The sequence below is a fragment of the Bidens hawaiensis genome, unplaced genomic scaffold, assembly GCF_021521415.1.
Source record: "Bidens hawaiensis isolate Kalapana, Puna unplaced genomic scaffold, B.hawaiensis_p1.1 tig00004282_1, whole genome shotgun sequence".
Lineage (NCBI taxonomy): Eukaryota > Viridiplantae > Streptophyta > Magnoliopsida > Asterales > Asteraceae > Bidens > Bidens hawaiensis.
In genome coordinates this window covers 1,932,650-1,948,220 of record NW_027491257.1, presented here as the reverse complement: position 1 = coordinate 1,948,220, position 15,571 = coordinate 1,932,650, and positions in this window count along the sequence as shown.

Sequence of the window (15,571 nt, the reverse complement as noted above, 5' to 3'; positions counted from 1 at the left end):
AACACAAAATTTTTGTTCATGTTCGTTTGTTTATTAAATAAACGAACATAAGTGAACTTCCTGCCGAACGGTTCAAGAAAGTTCAACGAACGTTCGGTTCATTTACAAGCCTAAAAGCATGTGGAGAAAAAAAAAAGATATTAATAAGTTAACAGGCGAATTACATATATTCTCATCTTAACCTTGGGTTAAAATGATTATGCATTGATATCCTAAGCCTCTCTACATGGAGATAGTTGATGATTGAACTGTTTAAACACCTAAGATTAAAGTTAAAAACTTTTAGGATAAAAATATAGTTTTGATTAGAAATATGTCATAGAGCTATAACTTTACCTATTTAATATTTATCATTATTGTTTTTATTATTATCATTTCATTTTTTCTCTAAATTCTTCTATTATTAGTACTAAATATTGCACCATTCTATTATATTAATTTATATTTTATTTGTTTTACTATATGTTGTTTGTTTTCAGCCTAGTATTTCGTTGAAAGCAGCGTCTCTATACCTAGAAATAGAGGTAAAGTTTGTCTGCATCTCATCATCCTTATACCCTATTAATAACTATTGGTATTTGTGAGATTACTGGTATGTAGTAAAATTATAAATTTTTACCTTTTTTTTTCGAAGCACAGTCGCCACCAACCTTTTTTTCACTTCATCTATGGCCTAATTAATTAATAACCATAGTTAGTTTCATCTACGGTTTAAATAATTACCATGGTTAGTTTCCAACATTAAACCCATGTAAATTTACCAGTTTATTCTAGTTCCTAAAAAAATAAAAATTAAAAAATATATATATAAACCATATCTTCATCACTTCCACCTAGCAAAAACGTCAGCCACAGCAAAATCGTTGTCCCACAGCATAACCATTTTAAATTGATTTAGTGTTGAATTTATTATTTAAGTTGATGTTGCTTGTTTAATGATGTGTTCCCGAGTTTTGCGTCTTACGAGGGACATGACAGGAATTATGAGGAAGCGAGAAAAAAAATCTATGTTTAGGTGTTCATTTACTTTAGATCATTCCGTATAATTATATTAAAAGTTATTATATTTTGTTTTTCTATTTAATTAAATATATAATACTTTCTTATATATGTATAATTATATTAATGGGGTGTTTGGGAATCCTTATTTTACCTCCTTATAGCTTATAACTTATACGTTAAAAGTTATAAGGTGTTTGGGAAAGTTTGGTTTTGTGAATGTATAAGTCATAAGTTACAACTTTGTAACTTATAACTTATGACTTAAATAAGTCGTAAGGAGGTAAAATAAGGAATCCCAAACCCTGAGCCCATCCGGGTTTTCGTCCCACCGTGTGTTACGTCAGAGAGTTATGCTCTTGTGGTGGCACAACGGTTGTAATGTGGCAGTCGGCGGTATGGTTTCTCAGAGGAACGCCCAACCCAAACTCTGAAGTCAGTGTGGGTCCGGTTATGACATCATACTCTTCTCCACTCACAACCATTTTTAAAAAATGTTAAAAAATTATACAGTGTGAACAGTAAAACCTCAAATTTAATTTTCTCAGAATATTCGCATTCAGTTCTCTACTATATATCCATATATATCATATAATTACATTAAAAATAACTACCGTTTCTCACTTTTTTTCAATTAAATAATACATTTTTATACTTTTATTATTATCATTTCTCCCTATTTCACTCACAATCACTTTTTGAAAAATAGTAAAATATTATACCGTATGAACAGTGAAACCCTAAATTTAAACTTTTCGTATAACATTTTCTCTCTCATATACTCATAACCACTTATAACAATACCAAATGATTTATAAATTCCCCTTACATATTTTTAGGGAATAGGTTGAGAATGCGCTCACAAACTCTCATAACCATACCATATAATTTACAAAAAACACTCACATAATTATAGGACACGGGCTAAGAATGCTCTTACATTCTACAAAAGATGAGAGAGACTAAGGGGCTGTTTGGTTGGCATGAATCCTTGGAATTTCAATGGAATTGGGATTTGAATTTCATTCTTTGGCATTTTTGGTTGGTAAGAGAGAAAAAATGAAATTGAATTTGATTCCATCCAAATCTTTCAATCAATGTAACTCACAATCCTTCCTTCAATGTTTGGATGGAAAGTTTTCGTAATTCATGGAATCTTTATAACATTACCTAAATAACTCTCAAAAACTTCTAATCACCGCCGTCAACCTGTTTCTCCGGCGACCACTAAATTTTTTTCTGGTCACCACCACCAATGTAATTTCAGTGAAATATAAGCCCCCTTTTTCGGCTATAACATTGCTAAACGTAACCACTACCCTTTCGCTTTGTCAAACTCACCTGGAAATATCGTCTGGCAGTGGCACCACCAACGTTTTTCCAACTGCAGCGTTTTATCAAATCTAGGTTTTCAGGCGGTAATATCTTATAGGACATGGAGAATGAGAGAGAGAGAGAGAGAGAGAGAGAGAGAGAGAGAGAGAGATTTTGAAGTTAGAGACAACAGGATTTGGCGGTGGCCAGTGTCGACGACTGTCTTGCTCAGATAAGAGAACGACAAATCATTTGTCAAGGGGTGGGGTGGGTTGCTTGCATATTGTTGAATTAAAGGGTAATTTTGTTCATTTTATCTAATATTATTTACATTCCAATTTAATCAGCAAAGAATACCAAACATATTATCTATTTTGAAAGGAATCCTATGAATTCCAATTTCTATATAAATTCCATTTCCAATTCCAAAACAATCCATGAACCAAACAACCTCTAAGAAGGAATTGATACTTAATTTCTAATTTATAACTAGGTTGTGTTACACATAGGTGGAAATAAAAATGCAAATGTCATATTTATAATAAAAAAAAAGGATAATTTCACTTGAAACTTGAATTCTAACTTATTACATAGTTATTTTATATTAAATACAAAAATCAACATTCAAGACATACAAATTTTATAGAAAAATTAAACTTTTTCTGTAACATAGAAAATAAATGCTTGATAAAAACAAAACACCATATAAGGAATACTTCAACATATATGGAGTTTGGGACCTTAAAACTTATAAAACATATTAGTAAAAAAAATTTATAATATTAAATGAAAAATAATCACAAATATATACCAGGTTTAATCTTTTTCATATTAAGTTTCCAAAAATCTCCTTCTATACAACAATCTCACCATCTGTAACATAAAAAATAAATACTTGATAAAAACAAAGCAGCCTATGAGGAATACTTCAACATAGGTGGAGTCTGGGATCTGAAAACTTATAAAACATATTGGTAAAATGATTTATAATATTAAATAAAAAATAAGCATAAATATATACCAGGTTTAATCTTTTTCACATTAAGTTTTCAAAAATCTCCTTCTATACAACAATCTCACCAAGCAGGTCGTCCACCCACAATATTGAGATCATTCAAAAAAGCATCATCTACATATGAATCAGCCGATCTCAGATTGTACCATGACTTCTTTTTATGCTACAAGAGAACAATGCAATCATGTAAGTTAGTAATACGCAGATTATGATAAACTATGATTATGATAAATTATGTAAGTTGCATATATTATTTCAAAAAATATAAGTCGTATATATAATAACTTTCCAATCAATCAATATATACACTTTGAACTTTCTAAATTTGAACTAATCATGTCGATAAATTTTGAACTTTCTAAACACAAATTGGAAATATTTACTTAAAATAAATAATTATGTTGACAAAAGATGTAGTCTGACCAGCACTCATTAGTTGTAATGTAAGCTCAACGAATTGTTATCATTATGTGAAATTATGATGAAAAATAGCATATACCTTCAGCCCTCGATTGACAACTCCAAGCAGCTGTTGTTCCCACCTCCTCAAACTCTCATCATCTTGAGACCTGAATAAATAACGCATGATCATAGTTGTTATTATTGTGATGATCAAATAGAACATCACCTACTGCAAGCTCAAAATACAATCATAATCGTCTAATAAGTATAAGTCAGATCATGCTTAAAATAACAAATTAGGTTACAAACAACCATTTTAAGAATATGAAAATATACAAACAAAAGACAAGAAAGAAATATAGATCCAATTTGGGCTTTTGCTTATTGCAAGTGAAGTACCTACAAACAATCAGATGCTTTAATTATTGATAATTATTGTATGAACATCTAACAAAACCTATGAGAAAATATAAGATCTAGAGAAGAAACATTGGCAGAATTAAAAAAATCAACAAAATCATACTGAAAACCAAACTGAGATAGAGAGATCTCATATGAAGGTAAAACTAGTGATGTGGTTTGATATTCATTGATAATTTTTTTAAATGATCTCAAATCTTGTTATTTAATTCAAATTTGCAACAAAGGAAAAAAATTAATAAAATTGAGATAAATTAGGAAATTTATAAGGATTGACGAAATTAGTGAAAGTTTTAAAAAATCTTGATCAAATTTGACTATTGACCGCTTAAAAATTCAAACAGAAAATTAAACATTGTTATTAGTTACTATATTAGTGGAAAGACTGAATTTTTTTTATTATTTGCTATAGTTTTAGAAAAAATGCTTAACATGTGGAAATTAATGGTAATCGGGTTAGAAAACATAAAAGAGTTGAGTGTCTTTGTGAATATTAGGATTAAAATTAAATGCTTAATATATGAAAATTAGAAATATGGAAGGTGGATGACATGCAAGCTTAAGTGAACAGCTTAGGAAAAGGACATGTGGACAAAATGGTTTTGCTTTAATAGATTAGTTAGATTAGATTAGAGATATGAGACTAATTGAACTCCGAATTTTGAAAATTCCTAAAGAGTTAAATGCTATTTTAGTACCTGTGGTTTATCTAATTACTTAACTTTCCAACTGTTTTTGATTTATTGCAAATAGCTACCTCTCTTTTCTAAAACTTGCAATTTTAGTACTTTTTTCTAACCTCGTCTATCTTGGCTGTTAAGTCAGGGGCAAATTAGTAATTTTGATTATTTTATTTATTTTCTCTTTTGAGCTAAATGCCATTTCATATTTGTGATTTGTTCAATTACGCAACCTTAGTACTTTTGTTTTTAATTTATTGCAACTAGATACTTTGATTAGTTTTGAATAGATAAGTCAACCAAGAGAGACATTACATATTACAATTAAAAGATAATCTACATACCCTAAATGAACATATCAACACCCCCCCCCCCCCCCGGACGCTCAGTGATCCTTCAAACCCTAACCATTTTTCATCTTCAAGTTAAATGAATTACGATATGGCGTTTTGCCATGTGATTCGTCAACCATCGTTCATCTACAAATTCAATTGATTATATACAAAGAAGTGCAAAGTTGTGTGATTGTTATTTTGCTTGATCCTCCGATGTGTTAAAGAGCTACTGTTATCATACCCGAACTTTTGAAAAAAAAAACAATTCACATATAGAAAATGAAAGAAAAATGGCTAAGGCGAACTCGGATCTTGAGCTACTAGAAGTAAATTGGCAATCAAGAACAAAAGACTAAAAAACATGTTATACATTTCATGGTTGCTTTTCATCTTCTATCATGTATTTTATTACCTTTTAATTGTAATATGTAATGTCTCTTTTGGTTTGTCTATCTATCCAGAACTAACCAAAGTATCCAGTTGCAATAAATTCAAAAAAATGTACTAAAGTTGAATAATTGAACAAACCACATGTATGAAAATAACACTTAGCTTAAAAGAGAAAATAAAGAAATAATCGAAATTTCTAATTTGCCCCTGACTTAACGAAAAAAATAGGCGGGGTTAGAAAAAAGTACTAAAATTGCAGGTTTCAGAAAAGTGAGGTGGTCATTTGCAATAAATTCAAAAACGGTACTAAATTGCGTAATTGGACAAAACACGTGTACTAAAATGACACTTAACTCAATTCCTAAATTACTTTCAACCCATTATTAAAAACAAATACGACATTTCTTTTCTTTTCTTTTCATTTCAAGTCAGAAACACATAAAATCTTTACTTTATTTTCATTTTACTTGAATTCTGAAAAACGAAATCACAATATATTTTCTCCCGGCCTTTTCTTCTCGATCATGCCTATAATTTCCTTTCTCTTCTTATCATTCATTCAATAAATTTGGAAAAAGTGTTAATGTTCTTCCCCAAAATTAACACTTGCCAAAGCTGATGCGGTTAGATCAATATAATCAAATATGTTATGTTCAGATTAATAAGAAAGCATGAGAAATAATCGAAAGTTTCCTGCTAAAATCAACATTGCCACAAGAACAATTAAAACACAATTCATCTTCCTCGCCACTATATACAAAAATCATCTACTTGACTATTTCACCGTAGAAACACACAAAGTTTTAAGACCTAGTGTAGTGGCTTGGGCATTTTGTGAAAACCGCCAGAGTGGTGTTGACTTTGATCAAATCAAGAAGGTGGGGGCGCTTCCCCCTCCTCCACTACACTCGTTCTTAGATTTTTCACCTAACCCAAATGAATTGTCGTTCAAACCAACAATTGCGCGTTCTCAACCCAAAAGTTCTTAGATTTCTGACTAAACCTAGAATTGAAATGCAAGTGATCATAGAACTAACAGAATTATTGATATCATAGAAAGAGCCTTTTCTATTAACTTCTTGTCTATTGCTTTCAATACATAAGAAAAGAAAAGAACACCACGGAGATGGCTTCTGTGAATCGTAAAGGGAAAAAAATAGAAAAACAAACTAGCTAACTTCCTTAACAAATTACAAGTCAAATTAAGAAGAGATAAAAATAAAAGGGACGGTAAATCTACCTATTTTAATAAAGTAAAATAAATGTGGATACTTGTTATGTTTTAGTTAATTCTTATAATTTTTTCCCTTCAAAACTAATATACCATAATATATGTAATAAATCAATAATTATTTACTTTCCTTTTACACTATATTTATATAATATCTATATATGTAATAAATCAATAATTACCCTTTACTATACATTTCAAAATACTTGGTGAATTCCAAAAATCAACAACAAATTATTTTTCTCAAATAAAAATTGTTTCGGGTTTTTTGTGGAAGTTAAATTTGATTTTACGGGTCAAAAGTTGGTAAATAGATTATTTGGTACAAATTAACTACATTTAGGTCAAAATTTGTTACGGGTCAAAAATGAAAAATTTGAGTATTTTTGAAAGTTTGAGAATGCAAAATAGATTTATCATCAAATTTGTTATGGGTTCAAAGTGTTGACTTTAAAATGTCAAAAATATGAAAGATAGAATTTTAAACATGATTTAGATTTCAGGTTTATTTATAAGGGTATTTTTTGAAATAATCAAAAGGTTCGGGATTTATCAAATTGATTATTCAAATATTTAATTTGAATTATGCCGTGTGACACGGAATCTAAAACTAGTTTATTTATATAATAACAATTTCAGGGTCCGTGGGCATTCCCACATGTACCCTTTGCTTTGCAGGTTGTTCCAGCAATCTCTGTATACAAACGCATTTGTCTCTAGCCACCACCACCGTTTCCCGCCACCACGTCTCACCACCACTGCCATGTTGCTATGCGACTCCGTCTATGTCTCTGATTTCGACCGATTGATGTTGTGCGGCGTTTTGTGGCTTCGATTGACTTTTGCCGCACTCAATTTTGGGAACCCTAGGCGACGGCGGTTGTCTATGGCAGTGGTGGAGGTACGGCGGTGATGTTGTGCAACCACTATTCAGTTTCAACTTCGACTAAGGTCAGTAACATACTCTTTCTCGCATCTGATTCAATGCTTTGTATAATTTTGATGTTATGGTTGTAGTTACTGATGCGTTACCAAAGTCATCAATTCATATCAAAGTGGTAAGACAAAGTCATAGAAAGAGTAAACATGTAAAAATGAACATTAAATTTGGATTGAAAATAGAATGAAATAAAAACATCATCCTACCATTTTGACTTTTACACACATTCATACCATTTTTGAATATATAGAGAATCCAATTATAAAGTTGTTTCTCTCATGTGAATTCTTTTGTAAGAAATCTTGATATCAATTTTCTTTCATTTTCTTATATATCATTATGTTGCCCACATCATTGTCTCAACGCTCCAAATTCCCGCTGCAATACATGGAGACGTTTACTAACCCTCAATTGTATTATAGTCATATAGTTATATTCACAAACTCGCGTAATCAACGTCCGAGCTATAAAACCTATTTTATAAATATTATATAACAGTTGTGTTAACTTTTATAAACTATATTTGGAAAAAAAGCTAAATATAGAGCAGTAAACTTTTGGGTACACAAAGTAAATAAATCAAAGTTAATTTACTTCCAAAAAAATGACAAATGAAACTTTGGGAGTGTTATATGCAAATCTGTAAATGATGTATGAGTGTGTTAGTGTTGGTTTGGGTGCCAAATTATCATATTTTGTAAGTGTTACCTTAGCTGTTAGTGTCTTGCATCATGCTACTATCAATATGTATGCATATATGAGTTGTAATATGTGAAGAATTGTTGTAGGTTACTATAATGGCAGACCAATCATTGCAGTGATGTTATAGTATTCTGGTGGTCATATTAGATACAAACATTAGACATGATATTCAACCATTACAAATCAGTGTGTAAACAACCATTTTGTAGGTAGTGGACTGCGGTGGACACTGTTAACTCATACAAGAGAGTGTAAATGGCATTGTACTAATAACAACCATTTTTTGGTGCAGACTTTGGAGAAAAAGGAACAAGCTGAAAAATAGGCTGAACCTCATGTAGACAATCAAAACTGCAAGTAACTTTCTGACTTGAATTTATTTTTAAAATTGTATTTGCGTATATGTTAACTTTATGTTAGCTTCTATATTCTATTTCTAAATACACACAGAAATGGATCCTAGCTGCTAAAGAACAATGGATGTTAGCATTGAACCGCAACTACAATCACTAACCAAAAAGACAGGAACTACATTTAAACCAAGGACGTTGTAACTCTACACATGATCAAAATTAAGGAAGTTGTAGACCCTTACTTTCTGGGATGTTTTAATCAAAATTATTATTTCTACACTATTTAAATGTGTTAATCAATATTATTACACGATGACAGACTATTGTAACAAACTGATATTTAGATTATTCCCAACCCAATATATAAATCAAACAATGATAAAAGAGTATTGCAAAGTCTACTGCCCAATTGGAGTGAAATAGAATACAAATAAAACACAAATCATCTACAACTAAAAGATGATTTGTGATATAAATAAAGGCAGTAGCAACAAGATTATGATATAGAACCCTTGAATTGGAGTTTGGACTAGAATAGGAGCATCTGTTTGTGTCTTCAACAAAGAGAGAGCCAACTTTAAATAGGCCACAAAGAGAGAGCCAACTTTATATAGGCCAATGAATCCTTCATTAGCCACTAAGATAACCAAGATGAGCGGAGCAATCACCGGAGTTGCCAAAGATAAGTGCAGAATAGAGGACGCTCCATTCCAAAATTAAGAGAAGATGAGGACGCTTCAAAACTGAACGTTGGCAGCAAGGGCAACAGACCTAGCAGAAACATGGAGGTGGGCCAGATCTAGTAAGGTCCAGTAGCAGTCCAAAAGCCCATATGCAAAGATAAAAAATAAAAAAAGGATTATTAAATTGAAATATGCATATATATATATATATATATATATATATATATTTAACACCCCCTCTTAATTTGATAATCCAAACATGTCGTACATAGAAAGTTCACGAGTTAAAAAATCATGTTGTTTAGGCAACAAACCTTTCGTGAGCACATTTGCAAGTTGATTGTTGGAATCAATATGCATGGTCTTGATTAGCCCATCAGCGATCTTTCTACGAAGGAAGAACAAATCTATTTCAAAATGTTTCGTTCGCTCATGAAACACTGGATTAGCCCATCAGCATTGTTATCACAGAAGAGCTCAACGGGGAGCAATGTTGGAACATGCATTTCCTTCAAAATATTCATCAACCAAATAATTTCACCGGTTGCAGCACACATTGACCTGTATTCAGCTTCAGCAGAGGATCTAGCCACGGTTTCTTGCTTTTTTCTCTTCCAAGAAACAAGGGACCTACCTAAGAAAATGCAATAACCTGTGACAGAGCGACGGGTCTCAAGGCATTTACCCCAGTCAGAATTAGGCTCGTATATTTAAACCCGACCCTTTGCTAAGTAGAATGCCTTTGCCCAGCGCTTTTTTTAAGTACCGAAGTAGCCGAAGAGCAATTTGTAAGTGAGAGTTTGTGGGTTTGAGCATGAATTGACTTAAAAATTGCAAAGCATAAGATATATCTGGCCGTGTGTGGGATAATTATATTAGTTTGCCAACCAATTTTTGAAAACCTGTGATGTTCGTTAAAAGAGATTCATCTAGTTTGCAAAAATTCATTACGACATGGTGTTGTTCAATAGGAGTGTTGACGGGTTTAGATGCACTAAGTCCAAATTCAGCAAGAAGATCAATACAATACTTTCTTTTTGATAAACATATGCCTTTTTCAGATCTTAAGACTTCTATGCCAAGAAAATATTTTAGCATGCCAAGATCTTTGATTAAAAAGGTTGAGTTTAACATTTGTTTGACTTTGTTTATTTCAGTAGGGTCATTACCTGTAATAACAATATCATTTACATAAACAAGCAAAATTACAAGGGAGGATTTGCCACCTTTAACAAACAGAGAGTAGTCGCACATGCTTTGGACAAAACTCCATTTGGTTAGAGTCCCAACCAGTTTTTCATTCCACATTCTAGGGGCTTGTTTTAAACCATATAAAGACTTATTTAATTTACAAACTTTGGTTTCATGTGGAGAGAAATAACCTTCAGGCAAACGCATGTAGACTTCCTCATTTAAGTTACCATACAAAAAAGCATTGTTAATGTCCAACTGAAAAAGTGGCCAGTCATTTTCAGCGGCAAGGCTAATCACACACCGAACAGTAACCATTTTAACAACAGGAGAGAATGTTTCATCAAAATCTACTCCTTTTTGACCATACCCTTTTGCTACAAGCCTAGCCTTAAATCTATCGATTTCTCCTGTAGATTTGTATTTGATTTTGTAGACCCATTTACAATCTATTGGTTTCCTACCTTCAGGTAGGTCAACAAGAGTCCACGTATCATTTCTATTTAAAGCCTCCATCTCTTCATTCATGGCATTCACCTAATTAGTATCATTTTTTGCTTCGAAAATTTTTTTTGGTTCACTTGATTTGTTAAGACAGGAAGCAAAACACTTATTTTCAAAAGATAAGTTTGAGTAGTTAAACTTTCTCAAGACCATATTTTAATTTGCCTTCGATGATAAAGTCATCTAATTTTTTTGGTATATAGAAGAATTTCGGGTAGACTTTCTAACAGGAATACTAGAAGTTTTAGTTCCCTCAGGAGAGCATGTGTTGTCATTGGTAGTTCTAGTACCGTCGACCTCACTAGCACCTTCAGTTGACTCATGAGGGTAGGCTGCTGTGGAACAGCCTCGCCATCACGGTTTTGAGACTGAGCACCAGGCTGCTGATCGGTACCAACTACCTCACTAAGATCCCTCTCCTCATCATCGGGGTTTTCATGCTTAGAATCATCTGGCTGGTTAGACTCAAATAGATCAAAAACATTTATGGAATTTATAGAGGGACTAACATTTGAAGAATCTTCATTAAAAAAAATCATTATCTTTGAAAGGAAATATGGTTTCATAAAATTTTACATATCTGGAAAAAAAATATCTTTCTTTGATCAAGACTCCAAAGTTTGTATCCTTTTTTAAAAGGTGAGTACCCTAAAAAAACACATTTCTCAGCACGATTTGCAAACTTGTCGGTGTTATTTAAGATAGTGCTAAAACAAAGGCAGCCAAATGTTCTAAGATGATTAAGAGAGGGCTGAAAACCAAACATGCGTTCATAGGGTGATTTGCCATCAAGAATGGAAGAGGGAGTCCTGTTAATTAAATAAGCAGCGGTAAGCACGCATTCAGACCAAAACTTAAGAGGGATGCCCCCTGAAATAAGAGAGTTCTCGCAATGTTTAACAAATGCCTATGTTTTCGCTCAACAATTCCATTCTGTTGTAGAGTATGTGTGCATATAGTTTGGTGAATAATGCCGTTATCTCTTGTAAAATCATACATATGACTATTAATAAACTCAGAGCCATTATCACTTCTGAAAGTTTTTGTAGAGGTGTTAAACTAAGTTTTTATAAGATTGAAAAAACTTTGAATGTTGTAAAAAACCTCATCTTTGTGTTTAAGCAAATAAATCCACATGCACCTTGAAAAATCATCCACAACAGTTAGAAAAAACCTATACCCACCATAGCTTTTTTACTTTATATGGCCCCTAAATATCTAAATGAACTAATTCTCCCACATAAGTTGATTTATGGCCACTTAGTGGGAAGGGCTCTCTATGTTGTTTGGCCTTGTGACAGATATCACAAGGGAAGATTTCATTTAGGGTTTTGATTTTCAAAACATTTTCTAAAATTTTTAGAACCTGATCAGAAGGATGTCCTAGGCTAGAATGCCAGAGATTAAAAACATCATGACTATTAAAGCACACCTTAATAGGTTTAGAGGCATTACCACAAAAGTATAAACCATCAATTTGATTACCAGTCACTAGGACTCTCTTTGTGTGCAAATCCTGAAGATAACAAGTATGTTCATCAAATGAGACACGCAACTTATTTTCACTAGCAAGCCTATAGATAGACATCAAATTCACATAATATTCTGGAATAACAAAGACATCCGATAAAGTGACTCATTCAGTTAATTTTAGACGACTGATTTTAGTAATTTTAGCATTTGTACCATTTGGATGTTTAACAGAAATATTTAAATTAGATACATCAACAAGATCTATTAGCCCTTTTTCGGATGTCAATATAAGCTGGTTTGCCCCAGAATCAACAACCCACCTGGTGGACATTTTGTACGAACAACTTGAAAATCCAAATATATATTTAGTGAAAGCATTTGAAGAAAAAAAAACCAATGGAGTTACCTCCAAAGTTTGTATTTTGAGGTCCATCTTTGTTTTTTTCTTTAAGAATCTCCAATAGCTGAGTAATCTGATCAGTGGTGAGGGTAGGGGTAGACGTAGAGGCAGCACTAGCAGATGTATCAGGGCAAGTTTTATTTGATATAGAGTTATACACGCGATTACCTTGACTATTTCCCTGTCCATATTTAGATTTATTCCCTTGAGGATACCCGACCAGTTCAAAACACCTATCTACAACGTGGCCCAGTTTGTGACAATTGGTGCATTTAAGGTTTGGATTAGGCCCTTTATTAAACCTTTTTTTGTTATCCATAAAATGATTAGATTTAGACACAAAACCAACATTTACACCTTTGTTAGGGGCATTTCCACCTCTATGTGATTCTTCCCTAGTAATTATCGAAAAAGCAGTTTTGATTGAGGGAAGGGGATCACGGGTTAAAAGACTAGTTCTGACAGGTTGATAAACTTCATCAAGCCCCATTAAAAACTGCATTAGTTTTATTAATTGAGTGAAATCATTAAATTCTTTTGAGGCCTTACACGTACATGTGGGTAATTGCACCACAGCATCAAACTGTTTCCACATTGTATTTAGCTTGTGATAGTAATCAGAGACGGAACTACCATTTTGAGACACAGAATTGATTTTTTGGTATAAGTTAAATACTATCGATCTGTCAACCTTATCCTATGTTTCTTTTAAATCATCCCAAACATCATAAGCAAATTTAGAATAAACTTGACCCACATAAAGTTTTTCACACACAGAATTAAGAATCCAAGTTAAGACAATTGAATTACACCTTTCCCATTGAGAGGCTAAAACTTCATTTTCATTGGATTTTTTGCAAGAGCCATTGATAAAACCAATTTTATTTTTTGCTTGCAAAGCTAATAAAAAAGAATTTGCCCAAATGGTGTAATTTTCGGTGCCTTTTAGTTTAACATTTACAATAGTCAAACAACTTGAATCACTAGGATGCAAATACAAAGGGTCACTAGCATTTAGTTTGCTAATTAAAGTCTCTGAGGTGCTCAGAGTAAACAATTTAAACACACTATAGTAACAATCACCACTAAAAAATAAAGCAAGAAATAATTGGAGCACAATAAAATACCTAGCAGTAGTAAATCATGAGAAAAATAAAAGGAACGAACTCACCAGGGGTTCCTAGTTGTGGTATTTCACCGAGAAGAGTAATTGTAATCTTGTATTAGGATTACAAAGTGTTAAGATATAAACCGCAGCGAGCTTCCTGTGCGTCTTAATTCAACAATGTTACCATCAGAATTAATGCACTATAAACCAGTTGCAAAAAAATGACAGAAGCCTTCAATGGTGAGCCAATGCAACAGCCTTTAACCAGATGCCCAAAATAAAATTAAAGAGGGGATTCACTCCAAATACCCAGCAGCGGAATAGGTGTGGTAGAAAAATCAAATCGATTTTGCAGACTCGACACGAGTTTATTATAGAGCAGCGGAAAAAGTAGGATTAATCGGTAACAGAAACAGGCTTTGATTACAGAAAGAGATGAATTCGAAATTACGAGCTCGATGGCTCTGATACCATGTAACAAACTGATATTTAGATTATTCCCAACCCAATATATAAATCAAACAATGAGAAAAGAGTATTGCAAAGTCTACTGCCCAATCAGAGTGAAATAGAATACAAATAAAACACAAATTATCTACAACTAAAAGATGATTTGTGATATAAATAAAGGCAGCAGCAACAAGATTATGATATAGAACCCTTGAATTGGAGTTTGGACTAGAATAGGAGCATCTGTTTGTGTGTCTTCAACTTTAAATAGGCCAATGAATCCTTCATTAGCCACTAAGATAACCAAGATGAGCGGAGCAACCACCGGAGTTGCCAAAGATAAGTGCAGAATAGAGGACGCTCCATTCCAAAATTAAGAAAAGATGAGGATTATTAAATTGAAATATGCATATATATATATATATATTTAACAACTATGAAGAAGGAAGCAGATTGAAGAAACAATGGCGCCTTAAAAAAGGGAGGTAGTTATAGCCGATGAAAAGTTTCTCGAATCAACTACTAAATACCATCATCAAGTATAGAATACAAAGGGTTTGTTATTTTTTTGTTCAATTTTTTTTTCTGGATTTTAGCAACTTTGACTCATTTATGACGGCTCAATGTTTGAAACCGCAAATTATTTAAAGCTGTGAACCCGTTTAAAGTTGTGATGGTTTCCCAAGCTATATGGGCGATGATGTTAGCAGAGCCCATTTTAATCTTATTTTTAATGTCTTGAATGTGTTAAAGAGCGTAATTCGGTTAAACGTGTGAGCCCGTTGGGTTCAACCGAACAAAGCCTCTATAGCGAAATGGGTTTCTATAGGCGATGATGTTGTTTGAGCCTTTTGGTTACTATTTTTTGTTAGCTTGAATAGGGTCACGATTGGAATCGGGTTAAATTGGTCAATGTGTAAACATTGAAAGTTCAACCGAACACAACCTATTTAGGTAAGCAGGTTTGTTATATTTAAGCGA